The sequence below is a fragment of the Pantherophis guttatus genome, chromosome 7 (assembly GCF_059756535.1).
Source record: "Pantherophis guttatus breed Tessera chromosome 7, ASM5975653v1, whole genome shotgun sequence".
Lineage (NCBI taxonomy): Eukaryota > Metazoa > Chordata > Lepidosauria > Squamata > Colubridae > Pantherophis > Pantherophis guttatus.
Genome location: NC_142069.1, coordinates 67,394,111 through 67,416,895, shown reverse-complemented (window position 1 = coordinate 67,416,895; position 22,785 = coordinate 67,394,111). Strand labels below are relative to the sequence as shown.

At 38.2% G+C, this 22,785-nt stretch overlaps 1 long non-coding RNA gene across 1 annotated transcript in view; it reads left to right on the top strand.

Moving 5' to 3' along the window:
* Positions 1-20,852, top strand: part of LOC132710543 (uncharacterized) — a 40,083-nt gene extending 19,231 nt beyond the window's left edge. Inside the window, exon 3 of the long non-coding RNA XR_009621250.2 lies at positions 20,631-20,852. This is a non-coding gene — a long non-coding RNA (uncharacterized LOC132710543). The remainder of the gene's footprint in view (positions 1-20,630) is intronic.
* The last annotated feature ends 1,933 nt before the right edge of the window (positions 20,853-22,785 follow it).

The following is a 22,785-nucleotide window of genomic DNA, read 5'->3' as shown; positions in this document are numbered from 1 at the left end:
TTTAAATATGCTGAAATCTTCGCCATCTCAGCGAAACTGGCCATCTTCAAAATCCATTCTTGAACGGTAGGCAAAGCTTCATTTTTCCAATATTTACCTATCAACAATCTCGCTGCTGTAATCATATACAAATTCAACTTTGTTTCATCCACTGTAAAACCCTTAGCTATACCCAATAGAAACAATTGTGGAGAAAATTGAATTTTTTTCTTCAAAACATTCTGCATGACCCACCAAATTTTTATCCAAAAAGCCTTAACTTTCTTACAGGTCCACCAAATATGATAATATGTAGCATCTGTACAATCACACCTCCAACATTTTGGCTGAACATTAGGGTACATACACGACAGTTTCTTAGGGTCTAGATGCCATCTATAAAACATTTTGTAAAAATTTTCCCTCAAATTCTGCGACTGTGTAAATTTAACATTCTGGACCCAAATTTTTTCCCATGTTTCCAACATCACTGGTTCTTCAAAATTTTGTGCCCACTTAATCATACAGTCTTTAACTAATTCAGTTTCTGAGTCCCTTTCTAGCAAAACATTATAAAGCCTTTTGATATGCATTGGACCTTTCTCTCTTATATGTCTAACCAATTCTTCCTCATGCAACATAATACCAGTTTTTTGGTCCTCTTTCCATCTCAATTGTAATTGATTATATTGTAACCAAGTTAAATTAATCCCTTCGTCCAACAGTGTCTGCAAAGTCTTCAGCTGCCATCTGCCCGCATCTGTAAAAAGAACCTCTTTGTATAAAAAACCCCCGAGTGACATTATATTTGTATTCCACAAAGTATGACCAAGATCCAGCCATAGCGGTATTTTATAATCCCATTTGAGTCGGTGCTTCTTCCAAACTCTCATCAAAGAGTCTCTAAGTATATGACTTTTAAATACTTTATCAACTTTGTCATCATAAAATAAGTAAGCGTGCCATCCAAATTCAAGATCAAAACTTTCTGCATTCAATATTCCAGCCTTTTTACTTCCAAACCAATCACTTGTTAAGGTTAAAGCTGCTGCATCATAATATAACTGTAGGTTTGGAAGTTTAAGACCTCCTCTTTCTGGAACATCTTGCATAATTTTCAATTTCACTCTCGGCTTCTTTTCGTTCCAGACAAACTTATTCACTCCAGATTGCCAAACTTTCAATTGTTTATCACTTTTAAGCACCGGAATCATTTGAAACAAAAAAAGAAATCTTGGCAAAATATTCATCTTAACTGCTGCTATTCTTCCAAGTAGAGACAGCTGCAGTTTTTTCCAAGTCTCCATATCTTTCTGCACCTCTCGCCACAACACCTCATAGTTGTTTTGAAACAATTTCATGTTTGATTCTGCAACCTGAACTCCTAGATATTTTACCTTAGGTACAGTCTCAAAACCTGCCCTCCTTTCAAGCTCATGTTTGCGATCTTGTGTCATGTTTTTAACTATCATTTTAGTCTTTTTTGGATTCAATCTGAAACCTGAAACTTTACCATAATCTTGTATAATGTCCTTCATCAAGATTATTGATTCCATTGGTTGTGATAGGGTAACAACCAGATCATCTGCAAATGCCTTTATTCTGTAATCCTCTTGCCTAATCTTTATACCTTTCAAGATATTAGAGTCCCGTATTGTATTTAACAAGACTTCTAGTGTTAAAATAAATAAAAGTGGGGACAACGGGCATCCCTGTCTTGTTCCTTTTTCAATTTTAAACTCTGTTGTCAAACTTCCATTAATAATAATCTGTGCCTTTTGCTCTTGATAAATTGCCGAAATCGCCTGTATAAATTGATCCCCAAAGTCCATCTTTTTAAAAGTCTTTAATAGAAAGTTCCAATCCACTCTATCAAAGGCCTTCTCTGCATCCAAAAAAACCAGCACTGCAGGGATCTGTTTATTCTTCTCAAGATATTCCAATAAATTTATTACTTGCCTTACATTGTCCTTCATATATCTGCCCTCGATAAATCCCGCTTGATCATCATGAATCACCTCTTGAATTACTGGCATCAATCTGTTGGCTAATACTTTTGCATAAATTTTATAGTCATTATTTAAAAGAGATATTGGTCTATAATTTTCCGGTTTTTTAGGACCTACTTGTTCTTTTGGTATCAAAGTAATATATGCTGATTTCCATGATGGGGGTATTTTACCCCCTTGTTGTATATTGCAAAATAAGTCTCTAAGTTGTTCCACCATTTCTGCTTGTAAAGTTTTATAATACACTGCAGTCAATCCATCTGTTCCAGGAGCTTTAGCTGTTTTCAATTGTTTAATTGCTGCAATTATTTCCTCAACTGTTATAGGGTAGTTCATTCTTTCTTTTTGTTGACTAGTAATTTTTGAGACTCTTTTCTCTTCTAGATATTTTTCTATAAGTCCATTCTGTATATCATCTTTAGCATATAATTTAGTGTAGTAGTCTACAAAGACTTCTTTAATCAATTTTTGTTGAGAAATTTCTTTCCCTCCAATATCAATACTCTCAATAGTCCGTACACTCTGCTTCTTCCTTAAGGTGTAAGCCAACCATCTTCCCGGTTTATTAGCATTACAAAACGTATTATGCTTCGCATATTGTAAGTTTGTTGCAGCTTGCTCCGCCAAGAGCATTTGAAATTGATCTTTCAAAAGTTTTATAGCACCAGATATTCTTTCATCTGTTGGGTTTTTAATGAGTAGCTGTTCCTTATTCTTTATTTCTACTTCCAATTCGAGTCTTTTCTTTTGTCGATTCTGTTTGTGTTTAGAGTTCATATAAATGAGTGCCCCTCTCATATACGCTTTACTCGCATCCCATACAATTTCAATTGGGGTGCCCTTATTCAAGTTCATCTCAAAAAATTCTTTCATCTGTTTTTTAAGTTCTGTTATATTTTTTTCATATCTAAACAAATTTTCATTTAATCTCCATGACCTTCTCTCAGTTTTTCCCATCTCAATTTCTATCCATACAGAACTATGATCAGTTAAAGTTCTTGGAAATATCTTTGTTCTTTTTGTTTTAACAAGTAAATCATCTGATAGCAAGATAAAGTCAATCCTGGAAAAAGATCTATGTCTATCAGAGAAAAAAGTATAGTCCAATTCTTTTGGGTTATAAATTCTCCAGATATCTTTTAATTCCAGATCTTCTTTCATATCAAAAAAAGTCTGTGGTAGTCTGATCCTTACTTTCGCCAAACTCTTTTTATCTAGTTTAGAATCAATTACTCCATTCCAATCTCCCATTATTAAAATAGATCTATAATCCCATTGCAATATTTTATTATGTAAAGTCTTATAAAAATGATCCTGTTGTTGGTTCGGAGCATAAATTCCAATCAGAAGAATTTGGCCATTTGCTGTATGCAATTCAATTGCAATAAACCTACCACCTTCGTCTGCTTCTATAATTTTAGCAGACAATCTTTTATTTACATAAATAACCACACCATTCTTTTTTTCCGAGTTTGAAGCTATAAAATGTGTTCCTAATTTAGAGTTTATCAGGTATTTGTGATCTTGAGTTCGAATATGAGTTTCTTGTAGACAAATTATGTCATTATTAAATTGTCTCAGATATGTAAATAACTTGTTCCTTTTTTGTGATGAGTTTAATCCGTTAACATTCCAAGATAAGAGCCTAATTGTCATCTTGGCCTTTCTGAAGCGATGAGCTGCCTTGCCTCGCTTCTTCTGAGGTCTTCGGCTTTGCTCCCCCCATAGCTTCACTTTGTGTGGTGCTTTTAGCTCCCCCTTTATGTTGACTTACTTGTTGTTGTTTTTCTTTTATTTGCTTGGAGACTGCACGAGTTATACGCTGGTCCTTAACTTCAGGTATCCGAGCTAAATCCAAAGCAGCATCTCTTGTTGGCAAAATTGGTGAAGATTCTAGCAGGGATTCCTCCATAAGGCCTCCTCCTCCTACAGCTCCCTGCATTTCCACTAATTCCGTCTGCTTGGACTGTTGTTCCCTCTCATGCTGAAATTGCTTTTCCTTATCACTTTTTATCTCCAACATTGTAGATGTACGTGGGGATGATGATCTTTCTTTAAGAATATTGTAGTAAAAATATTCCGCCTTCTGAAAAGTATTCAATCGGTGTCCTTCTCCATTGTATTTCAAAATTATACCAGTTGGGGCATCCCACCGGAATGGTATTTCTTGCTTTTGCAATTCATTCACTAGAAACCTATATTCTTTTCGATCTTTTAACATCTTAGGTGGTAATTCCTTGTAAACTCCAATTTGAGCTCCCTCCACTTGCACAGAGGAAAGAAAGGATCTTTGCAAAATATCATTTCTTATTCTTCTATCTGTAAAATATATCACCACATCTCTGGGTAATTTTCTTTGTCTAGCCACCCATGAATTTATTCTATAAATTTTATCTATTTTATAGACCACGTCTGCTGGATCAATTTTTAACAATACAGCCAAGGCATCAGAACAAATCTGTCTCAAATCTTGCCTGTCATTCTCTTTTATTCCTCGAAGCCTAATAGCGAATTCCATGGATCGAAACTGTATCATTGTAATTTCATTTTCAACTCTCTGCACTTTATTATCCACATCAACAATTTTAGAATCAGTATCCTTCATTTTAACATTAACTTCTGATTTAAATTCTTCCAGTTTGGAATCCACTTTGCTAATGGTTTCTGCCAAATCAGAAACCACATTTGTCAATTTGTCAGACACCTTATCATAATTCTCTTTCATTGCCTCTTTAAATTCATTAATTTCTTTCTTCATTTCCTGTTGTGATTTTTGAAATTTATCATCCAGAGCCTGGGTAATAAAATCCTTCAAACTTTGAACCTCAAAGTCCTTTCCCTCACCCTGTTGGCTGGGAGGGGGCTGCTGTTCCGGTTTATGAGTGGGAGATCCCTCCCCTGCAGCCTTTCCTTCCTGTTTCTTTGAAGCCATTCTGCCACGTAAATTAACTTTTCTGAAAAAAGGAAGTCTTTTTTCCTTTGCACCTCCACAAAGTCCTTTGAAAAAGTCCCCCAGATTTAATCAAATTAGAAATTGAGTAAGCTGAAGCAAGCTCAGGTTTATTTTAAAAGGAATTTTTTCTTCCACTCTTCTCTGTTCACTTGCTACAAGCAGTGCTACAATGTAGCTTATTAAAATAACTTTGCAAGATCACTCTCCCTTTCAGCTCGTTAACGCTGGAACGGCGCCATTTTTTCCAAGCCGTTTCCGCTCACTCTAGCCTTTTCCCAAATCAAAAGTTCAAAAACAAAGAGTTACTTGCAGTTTCTTGGTTTGGGGGTTGAGGTTGTTTTATAGCAAAGTTATTTTTCCATCAATTTAAATGTTTGCTGCAGCCGGCTTGCTCTGACAAGCAGAGTCGTCCCACGCCGTCTGGAGTCTCCGCAAGTTGAAAGGGAGCCGCGCCCGTTTCCTCCCCAGTAGCAAACTTCTGGGGGTTCACAGGGGCTCGACCTGCCTCTTGCTTCACTCTTCTCCTCGAATCCTCAGGATTTAGGAGTTTTCAAGCCGCTCCCCTCACTCGGAGCGGCTCTACAGGCGGCGGGGCTGGCGGTCCTTCAAAAACGACCGTCTTCGCCGGTGGCAGACAAACCCGGAAGTCAATTTATTGAGATTCTTGAAAAAGTCTCTTCCCGGCTGTATTGGTATTACCTGGTATAGATATAATACTCTTGGCAGTATATTCATTTTTATTGAGGCGATTCTACCCATCAGTGACAGTTGTAGTCTATTCCAAATTTCCAAATCTTTTTTGATTTCTTTTAATAATTTAGTATAATTGTCTTCTTTGATCGTAGTAGCTTTTGCCATCAACCAGATACCTAAGTTTTTTATCTTCTTTACTATTTGAATTCCTAATTCTTCTTCTGATTTCATCCTCTGTGTCTGATTCATACTTTTCGTTAGTACTTTCGTTTTTTGTTTATTTATTTTGAGGCCCGCAACATCTCCGTATTCCTCTATCATTGCCATCAGCCTGGGTTCGGATAGTCTCGGTTTTTCCAGAATAAAAATTACATTGTCTGCGAAAGCAAGCAGTTTGTACTCTTCTCCCCGGATCTTAAGACCTTGGATATCTTCTTCCTTTCTGACTTCATTCAATAGCACTTCCAGTGCTATTATAAATAGTAAGGGTGACATGGGACATCCTTGTCTTACTCCTTTCTGGATATCAAAAGTTTGTGTCATGTCGCCATTTATTGAGATTCTTGCTGTTTGGTGAGAGTAAATTTTTTTTATCAATTTGAGAAATTTCTCTCCACAATCCATCGACTCCAATTGTATTATGAGAAAGGACCAATTTAAGTTGTCGAAGGCCTTCTGGGCATCAAGTGAGATTAGGGCTACTTCTTTATCTATCTTCTGATCGTAGTATTCCAAAATATTTATAATTGTTCTCAAATTGTTTTTGATTTGTCTCCTGGGTATAAAGCCATTTTGATCTGGATGTATATATTTATGAATTATTGCTTTGAGTCTCTTTGCTAGAATTGACATAAATAGTTTATAATCCACATTGAGTAATGAGATTGGTCTGTAATTTTTAGCTTGGTTCAGGTCTGTATCTTCTTTTTGTATTAATGTGATGATAGTTTCTGTCCAGGATTTTGGAATTTCAGTTGTCAGTAATGCTGCGTTAAACACTTGTAACATTGTTTCATCTATTGATTGTTGGCAGAGTTTATAAAATTCAGTAGGAATTCCATCTAGTCCTGGGGTTTTATTGTTCTTTTGTTTTTTGCGGGTTTCAATCAGTTCAAACATTGTTATGGGCCGGTTCAAGATCTCTCTGTGTTCTTCTTCAAAATGTGTGAAATTGGTTTTATGAAGATATTTTCTAATTTGGTCTTCTGGGACATCTTCCTGTCTGTAGAGTTTTTGAAAGAATGTTTTAACTATGTTTTTCTTCTCCAAATATGTATGGTGTAAGGTTCCTGATTCATCCTGGAGTTGATGAATAGTTCTTTTTTCCGTTTGCTTTTTCAGTTTGTAAGCCAACCAGCGTCCGGTTTTATTTGCATATTCAAAATTGGTCTGCTTTGCCATTCTTATTTTCTGTGCCAGTTCAGTTTTTGTAGTTAAGTTCAATTTGTGTTTAGCCAAATTAAGTTTTTGTTCCACAATGTTGTTATTAGGATGCTGTTGTAATTTGACTTCCTCTATCTTAATTTCTTCCAGTAGATCATTCCTAATTCTCTGTTTTTCTTTTTTCCTTTTTGCCACATATGCAATGGTTAGGCCTCTAATATAGGCTTTCGTCGTATCCCATAAATTTTGTAACGACATTTGATCCTTTGTATTGATTTGAAAAAATATCTTCATTTCCTTTTCTATCATTTGTAAGTACTCTTTTTCCTTTATTATACTTGTATCCATTTTCCATCTTTTCTGTTTTCGGAAACCTTTCCAAACTATTTTGATAGGATTATGATCAGCCCATGTACAAGGCATAATTTCTACATCATGTGTTTCTTTACTTAGTTGGGGTGTCATCCAAGCCATATCCAGCCTGGACCATGATTGATGCGGGCCAGAGAAATATGTATATTGTTTTACTTTGGTGTTTAATTCTCGCCAGGTATCATGTAAACTCATTTCTTGTGCCAAATCCTTGAATGTTTGTGGTAATGTCTTCCTTTTAATTTTATTCTTTCTATTACTATGATAATCTTCTCGTTGGTTTACAATCGAATTAAAATCGCCAACAATACAGACGTTTTCATAATCCAACTCTTTTAATCTATCGTGTAATTTTTTGTAAAAATCTATTTGGTTTCCATTTGGAGCGTAAATTGCTACTAATAATATTATTTTTGTTTCCAATTTTAGTTCTATCATTAACACTCGATCCTCTATATCCGTATGAATCAGCTTGGTTCTTATATTCTATTCTCTATCCCTAAATGTATTGCTACTAAATCTTCTGCTTCTGAGGTTCAATTTCTGCTGGGTTCTAACTTATCCATCTACCCAGTTTCCCCACCCCCTACCAGATATTCCTGTTCCTAGAAGTGGCGTCAAACTTATTCACAGCCAGACTGACAATATTTCCCTTTCTTCACTGAAACTAGCCTCATCTGTTCTGATAACTATATTTCTTGAACATTTGGAATATTTATAAAGGTGTTTCAGGCCATATCCAGGCAGCTGATTCTAAGAAATGATTCAAAGAATAGCAGGATAAGTAGGATCAATCAAATTTATCCTGCTATAATTTGTGCTACAGTGAATTTATCCTGCTATAATCTCTTGGATTGAAAGTAATTTGGATATGCAGAATGGTGGGGACTTTCCATCCCTATTTTGCCAGGAAGTCCTTAACTAACTCTTAAATTATTTGCAGTGACAAATCAGACCCTGGAGCTTTCCCTCTTGTTTTAATGGGAAGATCTACCAATTTAATCAACACAGTATGAAGCCAACAGTATGATGCAGTGGTGAAATGCTCCGAAGTCTGCTACCGGTTTGCTTTGCTACCGGTACTCTGTGTGTGTGCATGCGCAGTGCGTGCCAAATGCATGCATGTGCACCGCAGGTGCTACCATGCAGCACTGAAAAAGGAGGTTTAAGAAGCCTTTTCAAAGGTAAGTAGAACAGCGAGGAGGGGGGACAGCTGTGCCATGCAATTTAGATTCACTAGAAAGCAGGATTTCCTGTTTTCTAGTGAATATAAATCGTGTGGCACAGCTGATCATTGGAAATACCAGTTCGTCTGAACTGGTAGCATTTTTTTACTACTGGTTTGGGTAAACTGGTCCAAACTGGTAGCATTTCACCCTTGGTATGGTGCAAAAACCGGTAGCATTTCACCCCTCGTATTGGACAAAACATATTTCAACATCTATTCAAATATTGGCGTTGGCTTTGAACTGGGAATTAGAGAAAAACTGGATCACATTGAGATATCTTTTAAGAAAGTTAGCCAAGCATCCTCAAATACTTCAGAATTAAAATCATGAGTAAATGTGCCTTCAGTCAGAAACTTCACTGCTCTAAGCAGGATAGATCAGACAGTTGGATATAATCTGTTTAACTGTGGTTTTCCATTCAACCTATATTATTTCTTGAACATTTTTTCATTTTTCTTTCACTAGAATGTAAGATGTACAGTATCATACAATTCAACTTTTTCAATCCAGACTGTTTCTAAGTGGCAGATTTCAACTCACAGAAAGCTCAGACCAGATGCAGAGAAGCTCAGGCCATTGCAGAGAATTCTGGGCATTGAAATCCTTATATCTGGAGGTTCCCCGTGATAGGCAAGATTAATGCACAAGTCAGAGTGAAATTGTCTGGGAAATCTTTGTTTCAATTCCCTGCTTGGTAATGAAACACATTTTAAATTATATTATTATAACTAATTTTATGTAACCTAATATACATATTGGAAGGATAAAATGACAAACAAGAAACTGAGTTTCTCTATCCAAATAAATTCCTTCCTAACTGGGTGGAATTATTTATTTGTTTATTATTTGGCACCAACTCTGTATCTGAAACTTTCAAAAGAATACCTATGACACATCGCTATCTCATAAAGCTTATTCTCTCCGGCTCATTATTACTGTGAAAGAATGAAAGAAAAAAAATAGTAGATAAGTCTTTTCAAGCTCTCAAGAATTTAGTTGAAGTGTATGTATCTCTTTTTATAACAGAAAGAATTGAAAGGCAAGGTTAAGAGTAGAGACACAGCCATTGCAGAACTGCTTTAAGTCTTAAACTGTTGGGATTGTTCACTAAATCCAGTTTAAATGTAGAGAGAAAAATCTAATTATAAGGCCGTTAACACTCATAAGGGAAAACTGGACTACATTCTAAACCAAGAGAACTAAAGTGTCTTCAGTGCCTTGTCACTAATTGGCCATTTGGAACATGGGGAGCTGTGAAGACTGACATTGTGAAAATGAAAAACTATTGTTGAGCCATGGATAATTAAAGAGAGGCAAACTCTAGGCAGCTCTGTTTTTATCTCAGTATTGAAAGCTTCTGGATGCTCAGAATGGCTCAGCAGAAATCCATCAATCATGCTGTGTAAGTGATGAATATTGTGTTTTGCTTTAATCTTTTTTTCTCCCTCCTCCCCTCCTTTTCCTGTCCTCAGTTAAAATTAAATACAGTGAAATATACTGGATGTGGATAAAACTGAATATGCTATAAAAGTATATACAGTATAACAATGAAGGGAATTCCACATTGGTGCTCAGAGTCCACTTTTACAAAAAGAACTGAATCACAGCCATCAGCTTTCTTCTGCTGATTATCACTAACCAATGACAATCCTTCCTTTTCTTGCTGAATAACTGAAACTGATAAATAGCAGCAAAGGATGAGCGAGAAGAGATTGAAGTAAGCAATCTCAGCAGACACATATCAAGTATCTCTCATGAAAAATTAGCTTAAATGAGGATGGGATTTTTGGATTAGACTAAATGTTTTTGTTAATTCTTCATTCTGGTTTAAATTTCATATTATACTGGCTATTTTCATTATGTTAGATTGGATACTGAATTAATTTTAATAATGACCTGAAAACTTATACTGATAATTTAAAGTGCAGCACTAAATTAATGTTTACTTGAAATTCAGCCTTCTATTGCCTTAATATTAGTTATTCTGTGCATTTCTCCAAGTATACATAATTTTTTGATAGCTGTTTTTCCTAGAATACTTTTTTTCATAAGCATTTCTCCTAATGGATGCATTTTTCAAAGTAATGATCCTTAACGTACAGAGGGTGGGGGGTTGTATGTGTTCCTTTAAATCAGAGAACTGTATCATAAAATTCAGAGAAGTGTGAAAAATGAAAGAAGATTGAATTCTAGTCCATCTCCTTGTTTGTACAGTGCAAATGAGGTCAGTTCCTGTCACAAAGAAGGCTAAAAAATGTTCTCCCTGTTATAGATCAGCTGAAATGACTGTTTCCTTTATTCTGGCATGTGGTCTTCCCAGGCACATCAACCTGGGCATCAGAAGACAGGATACTGGGCTAGATAACGTTTTGAACTAGTTGGCTTCTTATATTCTCACAACCAGGTCTGTCTATACCACACATCAACATGAAACAGTACCGAGTATCCCAAATAAGGGGATTATTATTATTATTAACTTTTTGTTTTTAATTCCATGGAATGAATTAATATTAGTAGGATTTCATTCCCAAAATTTGGGATTGAATAGTTTTAGAACCTGAGTCTTTTTCACTTGGATGAGTAGAGGCATCACTTGGTGGTTTGCACAATTTTTGAGCCTATAACCACTAACTTTCAGATTAATCATTTCAGCAAAATATATTTGACTGTGTATATGACTGATGCAAATAAACAAATAGATTTGTTAGGTGCTTGATATATCAAATTGGGGTTATCTAAATCACCTCCTGATCTATTAGAAGAATGTAGCAGAACAGAGAACTTGTACAAGGTGGTGCTTCTGATTATAGGAGAACAAACTGTCCTTATTTACTAGGAGTCTTTTTCCCCAAAGCAATTTCTGCCAGCTGTCAGACATTCCCTAACATGACTGCCTTTTTGCTCTCAATTGAGATCCTACCTACACTGTAAACTGCTTGCAGTTCTGCAGATAATGGAGATGGAGGAAACGCTGCAGTAAATGAACCTGTCTGTCTTGCAGGGTGACATCAAACTTGCTCTTCATACATACAAACACGCACACACACACTCACTCACACACCACTTTCCTGAAATAGAAGTATTATTATGGAAATTGCACCCTGACACATTGCTACAGCAAACATTTCAGGGAGGCCTGGAGTTATGTTATCTAAAGTAATTTAGATTTCCACAGACAGAAACAAAACCTGGTGATTGTAATAATATTTCAAGAGGTAACAAGAAAAAAAAAGGAAAATCATTCTCCTAAAAAGGGGGAGGGATTTCACCAAACAATTAAATTAATTTGAATTTGTTCCCGGTTTTTGTTTTGTTTTGAATAAAAGTTATCAGACTCAGATTTGTACAGAATAAATTATCTGATCCCTCAAGCAGAAAGAAAAAGGCAGGCAGGCAGGAATTTTAGTTTTAGAGACATTAATTGTACACTAATAATATGACAGAGAAAATGTCAGCGAATAGAGAGAGTATGGCAGAGAATATTACTGTATGGAGAATCTTTGGTTTCTCTAAATTTCCAATTCTTACTTAAAGTAATGGTTTAACACTGAATGCTTAATGCAAATTCAGCCCATCTTGTTAGCAAGGAGAATAGTCTTCAGTTTATCAGGGGGAAAAAGCCAATTGTAGTAAATAATATTAGCTTGTTTGGCTAAATCACAGGTACTATAAATTACAATCCCCAGTTCAAAGGTTTGCTGTAGTCACCAAAAAAGCCAATGATAGTCTCTTTGTATTCCTTAACCTTAAGGGATAGAATCAAGATCACGTGAAGTGTTGATACATCTTTATAATGCCTCAGACAGCCCATACATGGAATATTGCATCCAGTTTTGATATAAAAAAAGATGTTGAGACTCTAGAAAGAGTGCAGAGAAGAGCAACGAAGATGATTAGGGGACTGTCTGGAAGTTAAAATACATGAACAGTTGCAGGAATTGGGTATGTCTAGTTTAATAAAAAGAAGGACTAGGTGTGACATGATAGCAGTATTCTAATATCTAAGGGGCTGCCACAAAGAAGAGAGGGACAACCTATACATGACAAAATATCTTTATCCATTTCAGTGCCATGCTATAGAAGGACAATATGGATATAAAGGTAATGCCACACACAAAAGCATATTACTGATTACTGCATTTCTATAATTATCATGATGACTAGGAATTATGCGTAATGTAATCCCACTGTTCTGGATGGCACCTGACCAGGGAGGTCTGACTTGAAGCCATATGCCATTCTTTACCACTAAAAGGAAAGAAATATATGTCAGTATTATATAGGACATCAAAAATATGATCAGATCACCTAACTCACTCATGCATATTTGCTTTTTCCATTTTCTTGTTATATGCAAAAGAACTCAATTACAATCTTACCCCACTCCACCCCACCCATAAAGTAATCATGAGGATAAAATAGCCTTCTGCCTAGAATAGAATTGCATTGAAGATTCACCCATATTCATATTAATAAAGGAATAACCTTTGGATGAGAGCAAAAAAAGTCCTCTTTTGTATGTCAGATGAATATTCTTTCTTTGTAAGGAATATACAAACTGGGTGAAAGGCACATAGATGATATATAAGTGTTCCTACTAGTCTGCCTTTTATCTCTGAAAATAAATAATTGCTTATAATTTTATAATCAATGCTGGTATTACAACTACAAGCTAATGATTTTACAGCTTTATGAGGATGAAAGAAGAGCATTTTGAACCTTTGAAGAAAAATATTATATAATCAAAGAATATTTGCTGAAAGAGAATTGGATTTACAAAGAATTAATTATCCCAAATATGGTAGTGCAGTGATGTTTAGCATCCGCATGTAAATTTGTTCCTTGAAAATGTTTAAAGGTTGACAGTTTATGGAACATCCTTTGAGCAGCCAGTATTCAAAAGCAATAAAATATTTCCAAATATTGATTAGCTTTAAAGTGTCTTTGAAGAATATATTTATTTAAATATTTATGGCCTTAATGTGAAGTGGTATGAATTCATGTAAACTTGTAAAGAAGCAGACTTTTTTTAACTCCTTAGAGTATGGATTTCTACTAGGGAGGGAGTAGCAGTAATATCAGAAATACTAGTTTAGTGGATGGCCCGTCGGCTTTTCACAACTGGAGTGGCGCTGGCGGTGGTGGCTGCGGCGTCAACGTGGGCAGCATTTTTTCCGTCGAAGCAGCAGACGCCCTGGGTGGAGGTAGGGAGGCGTCTGCATGATGAAGATACTCAGTGAGGAGGCTGTTGGTAGCTGTTGGTGGTGCCCACGATGATGCCGATGCCGATGACACAGACAGGGCAACGGTTGGTCGGTGGGACGGCCAGAAGTCAGGTGTTAACAGTGGATGAGGGGTACTATGCTGGTGGGAGACCCTCCACCGTGGAATTTAGACTTTGGATCATTCTGGATCGCTATAGGGCCTTCGGGGTAACCCCCAAAGATTAGTCCCTGTGGCGCGGCCTCCTTCATTAACATCTCTGGAGCCTAAGACTGAGCATGGAGTGGCTGCTGAAGATCTGAGATGGAGGAGGAGGGTCTAAAGGTTGACAGAGTGGTGGCTTTCTTGTCGCCTTGGACACCCCCCCTCCACTTTCGGCCAATTTACAGGCCTGAGGACGGCCACCCTGCCCTATTGGTTCCTGCACGATGGAGGTGCCTCCCCCACCCGGTTTCATCTTTGCCCTTTCTAGTACATTTCGCCTTGAGAACAATGTGGACCTTCCTATTTCGGAGTTTCAGGACTTGGCTCTGTTTGTCATCCTGCTCGCTGGCTGTATGGAAAATGGCAGTTTACGGGAGGACTGACGGAGCCGGTTCTATACTGCGTTTTCACCACTGGTGGGATGTTCCACCTTTTCCAGGGCCAGTGTGGCCAAACCACCGTGAGAGGGTGGTTCGGATGTTTACCCCCAGTTGGTCGAAACGCTAGGACTCCTGCCCACTACCATGAGAGGGCAGTGGTGTTTCTTCCGATTATGTTTTATCTGGCCATGTTTCCTGGACATTTTGGGACTACCATTGTGGACCCCTTGGCCATAGTTATACCATCATCCCAGTGTTTTGGATGTTCTCAAGGTCCAAGCTTCTTGTGCTGTGAGATTCCCCCCTCTCGCAGGTCTGGCCCTCCATGTTATCGAGGGCCTATCTTGATGACAGGTTTTGGAACCCTGAGAGATGGCATGCGTCAAAGAGGGGATTAAGGGGTTTTTTAAATGCATTATTAACTAAAAATTTTAAGCGGTTCAGGGATGACCGGAGTGGGAGTGGGGGAGAACCCACAAGGGTTAAGGCCAGGTCCGGCAGAGGGCAGCGGCAGTGGGGATGCAGGATTGGATATCAGGGAGGGGGCGAGAGATCAACCTTATGAGGGCCGTATGATCTGTACGGTGGGTGGGAGGGGCAGATATGATGGAAGCAGGGGGCCATATGTTATGCGAGTGCGCTCTCGCTATCTTCGAGCGATTGCGCACTCCGGTCCCCAAGGCTTTATTCATTCCCCAGGTAGCACAGACTCTCAGGGCCAGGCCTTCGGCTGTTGTTGTGCAACACCAGATCCGTGGTAAATAAGGCCCCCCTCATTTATGATCTTATTCAGGAGGGGGAAACAGATGTGGCGGGTATTACGGAGTCCTGGTTGGGCCCAGAAGGGGGGGGTGCCCCTGGTTGAAATGTGCCCACCAGGTTTCTGGGCATTTCATCAGCCGAGGGCCCAGGGTAGGGGCGGGGCGGTGGCAGTTATTATTAAAGAAAATCTATGTCCGAGGGAGATCACTGTACCTCAGATAGCCGGATGTGAGTCCCTCCTTGTGAAGTGGGGTCGTGGGGTGTAGATGGGCCTGCTGATCATGTACTTGGCTCCCTGCTGCATGGCAGCGGCCCTGCCCGAGCTACCTGACGTGATAGCCGGGGTGGCGGTTGATACCCCCAGACTTATGGTTATGGGGGACTTCAACCTGCCATCTATCGGTGAAACGTCTATGGCGGCTCGGGAGTTCTTGGCTTCCATGACGGCCTTGGACCTGACCCAATTAATTCAAGGCCCTACTCACTTGGGGGGACACACTCTGGACTTGATTTTTGTCTCTGGTCAGTGGCAGAGTGATCTGGAAAGAGTGGATTTAGTCATCGAGCCCTTGTCATTGTCTGATCACTCCCTCCTTTGCATGGACTTTCAAACTGCTACACCCCACCGCAGGGAGACGGAACCAACTAGGTGGTTCCATCCCAGGTGCCTGATGGACCCAGATAGGTTCCTGACGGAGCTTGGGCCATTCCCTGAGGCTCTGGCTCACAGCGCGACTGAAGAGCTGGTGGCTGCCTGGGATAGGGTGGCCACCAGAGCTCTGGATCGTGTCGTGCCTTTGCGGCCTCTGACCCGGTGCCGAACTCAACTGGCTCCCTGGTTCTCCGAGGAGCTGAGAGAGATGAAGCACCAGAAAAGACTCCTGGAGAGTGATTGGAAGGCCAGTCGCTCCGAATCTGACCGAACACTGGTGAGGTCTCATATTAAGACCTACCAAGTGGCGATAAAAGCAGCAAAATTTAATTATTTTTCCGCTCTTATCGGGTCTGCAGAGAACCGCCCAGCTGCCCTGTTTAGGGTGACCTGCTCCCTCCTTCATCTGGGAGCGAGGGAAGACCCCTTGCAGGGCAGGGCTGAGGATTTTGTGCAATTCCTGCATGACAAAGTCACTCAGATTCGGGAAGACTTGGACTCTGATTGGGTAGATCCAGATGGACTGATGGAGGGGAATCTTGAGAATGTTATCTGGGAGGGGTTTGACCCTGTGACTCCCAAGGTTGTGGACAGGATTCTGGGGAGGCTTAGCGCTGCCACATGTTTATTGGATCCGTGTCCCTCCTGGTTGGTGCTGGCCTCCCGGGAGGTTACACGAGGCTGGCTCCAGGGGATTATCAACGTTTCTTTGAGTGAGGGTTACTTCCTCCCCTCTTTGAAAGAGGCGGTGGTGAGGCCTTTCCTCAAGAAGCCTTCCCTGGACCCGGCTGTATTAGCGAATTATCGCCCAGTCTCCAACCTTTGCTTCGTTGCGAAGGTTGTTGAGAGTGTGGTGGCGCGACAATTTCCCCAGTACCTGGATGAAGCCGATTATCTAGACCCATTCCAGTCGGGCTTCAGGCCAGGGCACAGCATTGAAATGGCAGTGGTCGCATTGGTTGATGATCTCTGGAGGACTCGGGATAGGGTTTGCTCCTCTGTCCTGGTCCTATTAGATCTCTCAGCGGCTTTTGATACCATCGACCATGGTATCATGCTGTGATGATTGGAGGGGTTGGGAGTGGGGGGGGGCATCATGTTGCGGTGGTTCTCCTCCTTCCTCTCCGACCGTGTGCAGTTTGTGTTGGCAGGGGGGTAGAGGTCGACCCCGAGGCACCTTGTATGTGGGATGCCGCAAGGGTCAGTCCTCTCACCCCTTCTGTTCAACATTTATGTGAAGCCACTGGGTGAGGTCATCCGTGGTTTCGGGGTGAGATTCCATCAGTATGCTGATGATACTCAGCTATACATCTCCACCCCGAGCCACCCCAATGATGCCCTTGATGTGATGTCCCAGTGCCTGGAGGCCGTGCAGATCTGGATGGGGAGAAACAGGCTCAAACTCAACCCATCCAAGACTGAGTGGCTGTGGCTTCCAGCAGCCCGGTATAGTCAGCTGGCACCATCGCTGACTATTGGGGGTGAAACCTTGGCCCCCACAGAGAGGGCTCGCAACTTGGGTGTTCTCCTGGATGCACAGCTGTCTTTGGAAGATCATATGACGGCTGTGGCCAGGAGAGCTTTTTATCGGGTTTGCCTGGTACACCAGTTGCATCCCTTTCTGGACCGGGATGCCCTGCACACAGTCACTCATGCCTTCATCACGTCACATCTGGACTACTGCAACGCTCTCTACATGGGGCTCCCCTTGAAGAGCACTCAGAGGCTCCAGCTGGTCCAGAATGCAGCCACGTGGGTGGTTATGGGTGCGACTCGGTGTACCCATGTAACACCCCTCCTGCGTGAGCTGCACTGGCTCCCGTTGGTCTTCCGAGTGCAATTCAAGGTGTTACCACCTTTAAAGTGCTCCATGGCTTAGGACCGGGGTATATACGAGACCGCCTTCTGCCAGCAACAACCTCCCACTGGCCAATACACTCCCACAGAGAGGGGCTCCTTAGGGTGCCATCAGCCAAACAATGCCGACTGGCGACACCCAGGGGGAGAGCCTTCTCTGTGGGGCCACCAGCCCTTTGGAATGAACTGCCCCTAGAGCTTTGTCTTAGCCCCGACCTGCGCACTTTGCACCGCGATCTTAAGACACTTCTGTTTCAGCAAGCCGGACTGGCCTGATATGAATTTTAAATGGGTGTATGTGTATTTTAAATTGATGGCCGAATTTTATATATCTTATTTTAATTGGTTTTAAATTTTATAAATTCATGTGTTTTAATATGGCTGTACACCACCCTGAGTCCCTCGGGAGAAGGGCGGTATGGAAATTTAATAATAATAAATAAATAAATAACCATGTCATACCATTTCATACCACTGTAAGGAAAGGAAATATTTCTTGTACACTATATCCTGAGTTGTTATAAACATATATTTAATCTTCATTCATATATACAATAATCATTTGTAAAATTCCTGATTTTGCTTTGAAATATTGCTAGCAGTAGAAGACCTATTAGTATTGTCATTATACTGAAGAAAAATATCAGTTGCTATGGAAAATGAAAGTAAATTATTTTTATGACATCTTGATTAGAAAATGTACCAGTTTGGTAAAGAATTATTCTTAAACAAACCTTTTATAAAAAGACCAAAAATATTTTACCTTCTTAGCAGAAGATTGCCTTTATAGAGACATTACTTTCCACCCTCTTTCAAATTCAATGTCAATTTTTTTCTTTTAAAGTGACCTGACATCAAACCCAGTGGTGGGATTCAGCCAGTTTGCACCACTTTGCACCAGTTGTTAACTTTCTGAACAGTTTTGTGAACTGGTTGTTGGAAGAAATCATTAGGGCAGAAAACCGGTTGTTAAATTATTTGAATCCCACCACTGACCAAACCATATTGCCGTATATATTCCATCAACAATGTTAAAGATTCTATAAGATAAGTAATTTTAATTTATTTTCTGTGTAGTTGATTTAACTCATGAAATTAGTTTTTTAAAAACCCATTTGTTCTTTATATATACCTTATATCCATGTGAAAAAATTAGAGCCAAAATCCATTTTCTTCAAAACTATGAACATGAAGGGATATTCCAATTTGTCAAAGGCTTTTTCAGCATCAACAAAAATCATTTTTTTCTTTCTTCAGGTTTGTATTGTTAGAAACATTTAAGATATATCTGACATTATTTCTCTCTGTCTCTTCAGAACAAAAGCTAGTCAGGATGTATCATGATCAATGTATCATGTAAAATGTCTATAGTCCAAATTAAATAAAGCAATAGACCTGTAAGCTTCAGGATGTGTTGAAACCTTCTTTATAAATCAAAGAAATAAAAAGGTTATTTTCATGACATATCCAAATCCTTACATATCTGAATCTCATTCATTATTTCAGGTTAAGGGTTAATCATTAGGCTCATCTTCTGTCATAGGTCTACTAAGAATGGCTTTATCTGCAATTTTTTAAAAGTAGTGTTCCATTTAAATGTTTCATTTTTTTATGAACTAAGTTTCTGTTTATTAGATAATTTTGAGTAATAATTAACAAATTGGTATATCATATCCTTCTTCATCTAGAAATAAGTAAAAACTAAGAATTATATTCTTTATATAATTGGTAAGCTAGCAATTTGTTTGATTGTTGCCTTTTTCAAAGAATTTCAGTCTAGCAAGATTTAACTATCTAACTTTCATTAACATCCAGTAAGTCAAAATGGTTCAGTATTGTTTTTAATCTTCTCTTTCAAGTCTGAAATTGAATTAAAATTTATGACTTCTTTTTAATTGTTTCAAATTACTCAATAATATTTAATGTTTTCAATATATATTTAATATTCAATATATTTATTGTGTTCATGTTTGTTACTTCTTCATCAAACCAGAGCAAATTATCTAATAGGATGCCATAGAATTTGCTCCTGAGCCAAGCATTCTTCAACATTTTCCTTAAGTATATAAATGGAGAAGTGGAGAAAAAGCCTATTAAATACCTAAATGCAAAATCAGATTTGCTAATATTTTAAAACAGTGATTCTTAAGTGTGAAATTTGGGTGGCCGCAGGTTTAGTTACTGAAACTTTATTTTATGTAAATTTTATTTTTTATGCCTACCCCTGAAGATGTGACCTAGTTGGCTAATGGAACATCTGCAAGAAAACAATCAAGTTCAACCCTTAGCTATGAATACTGTACTCTCTTCAATTGTTACTTTATTTTATGTCTTTAAATGTATTATATATTATAACAAAATAATAACTTAAACATGTGCATGTCTTATTAAAACAGAGGTTGTTGAACAAACAAACAAAAATCAAAGTTTAGAGGCAGAATGAAATTTCATGGAGAAAATTCAAAATGGTTTACTTAGAAAAAGAAATCAAATGCACAGATATTAGATGGAGGCTTTCTTTGTAATTGTATAGGTAAAAAGTTTCTTGGAATTGGAATCAATAACAAGCTGAATGTGAGGCAGTATTGTAATGCAGCTGCCAAACAAGTAAATGCAATTTAAATACCATCAATAGAAGCATAATTTTCAAACCATGGAAAGCTTTACCACTTTGTCAATCTAGGTTTGCCAGTTTTTATTTAAACGAATTAAGGACAATAAATCTCTTACCTGCCATAATTATATATGGTATTTGTATGTAAATATTTGCCTGCTTCAAGAAGGGGCAGAAAGAGGACAAAATAGTAATATTAAATAAAGTAATTACTAATTAAAGTTCGTGTCCTATTCAACAACTTGTATCATTTAAAAAATTAATTGATCCCTATCTGCATATACTAATGAATCTTTTTCGCTTACACATCACTTTCATAGAGACAATTTAGCAGGAAGAAGCAGAATCACCATTAAATCTGAAGATGGAAAAATAGGAAAAATATAATAGGGGAGCAAAAAGAAGAGAAGCGGTGGTTACTATTGAAAAATATTCTGAATTAGACAAAAAGAATAGAGTGATAAGATGCTCCCTTGCATAGACCAGAGAATGCACAGGATTTCCCCCCTTTTTTTATACAGAAAGAAATATAAATTTATTATTACAAATAATATTGCTTCTTGGTTCAGTTATTAACAGCCATTCTATGGTTGGGTTTATGAGTTATTTTATTTATGTCAAATGAAGTTCCTGGGCTCTGAATTTAATAAAAAAAAATGTCAGTGTTCTCCTGAAACAATGTTTTTCACATTTCCCCTTTTCTTTCAAAGACAAATTCATTGATTACTAGAGAAAAGAATCCTACAATTCAGGTATCTGCAAATTTGCTTAATTGGGACCATTTGTGCTGGGTATTACCCTACACTTTCAATTTCCTAGTGTCAGCAGAGGCATTAAAGCAAGATATTTTATAACAATATGACACCTACAAATTAATACTTCTACCATAATTGTATCAATTATACTTCATCCATAAATATTAAATATCTAACTGTTTTGATTAGACTTAGAAGCACTTGGTTTGGCATTTGAAGTGGTAAATTTTCTGCTTAAATAGCAATATTTTCCATAATCCTTAGTTTCTGGGAGTTTATTTTAAAAATGCTTCAAGGTTAATTTTCTAAGATTAGAATTCAGGCTCAGACTTATTTCTTGCAATCCCACAGCTGAATCAAAAGAAGAAGAGACAGGTATCTCTCCCAAGCACACATATGATTCTTCCAGTTACAGTACAGTAGATTCAGATTTGATGGTTTGTTTAGCATATGGCAAGAGTTGGATTTAATGGCCTATCTGGCTTTTCTAGGATATCTGCAGGGCAGTCAAGAAATTATAAATACAATGGTCATTTCTGTGCAATTCAAATCTCCCAACATACATTAATAAAAGGATCATGACTGCCTTCTTAATATTTTTGACTCATCCCTCTGTTTCTTCTTTTAGAAATCATTAAAATTGAAAAACTTGTTTGAGAATCAAGTGGCCTCCAAATCCAAATAAATAAAGGCACTTCGGATAATGAGTTATACTGATTTAATTTAAAAACCCTAACAAGTAAAATAAATTTTATATATAATAATAATACATTTTTACAATTAGAGAAAGACTTGAAACACCTAAACCCTTAACCTATGGCAGTTTATTTTCATTTTCCTCTTAGTTTCAAAATAGAGAGTAACTTTATTTTGATTGCAGTTTTCCAAGCACTCACTGTTCCTTAGAAGAATTTATATTTAATGCAAGCAGAAATTCAACTGAAAACATATTTCTAGAAGAGTTGAGAAAAGGAAAAGTCAGAAATTAGTAATGAAAGAAAGATGACTTCTAGCATTTAAGTTTATCAAAAATACTGCAAGTTCAGCAAAAAACACCTTAGCTCATTTCTAGGCACACATTATTCTAAATGTGGCATAATAGAAGCAAACAAACAACAGACTTCAGGCAGTGAAGACTTAGAGCAGTGCAAGGGAAAGCAAAATATCAAAATGAATATAGTACTCTGAGCCCGGTTAATGGTAATAGGCCTAATGTTTCATGGCAGTGACATTCTCTGATGGTTCCTATTTTTCTTTCACTTCCATTTTGTAATAATGCAAGCATGTTCGTTGCTAGAGGACTGTGGAGAAAATTCTCTATCTACTGTTAACAAATTTTGTTTCCAAAGGTGTCCTTTAATAGGTACACGATCCATTATAATACAAATACCTATATGGAGCGTATCTTTGAAAATGTCAAGAAAAGCTTAAAGGGGAGAAAATGGCAAAGAAAACATATGAACATTTGTTGTTTGTGCAAATATAACATAGGTATAATTTGTAAGGTGAAAGCTGGTTTTGATATCAAATAAATTTTGGAGACCTAGAATAATGCATATTTAAAACAGGAGTGTCAAACTTGATTTCATTGAGGGCCGCATCAGGGTTGTGTTTGACCTTGGGGGGCCAGGGTGGACGTTGCCAGTTCAACATCACTCCTGTTGTGGGCACCTGTGGTGGCCTGAGTGCTCTGCCAGAGAAAACAGGCTCCCAAGCTCCA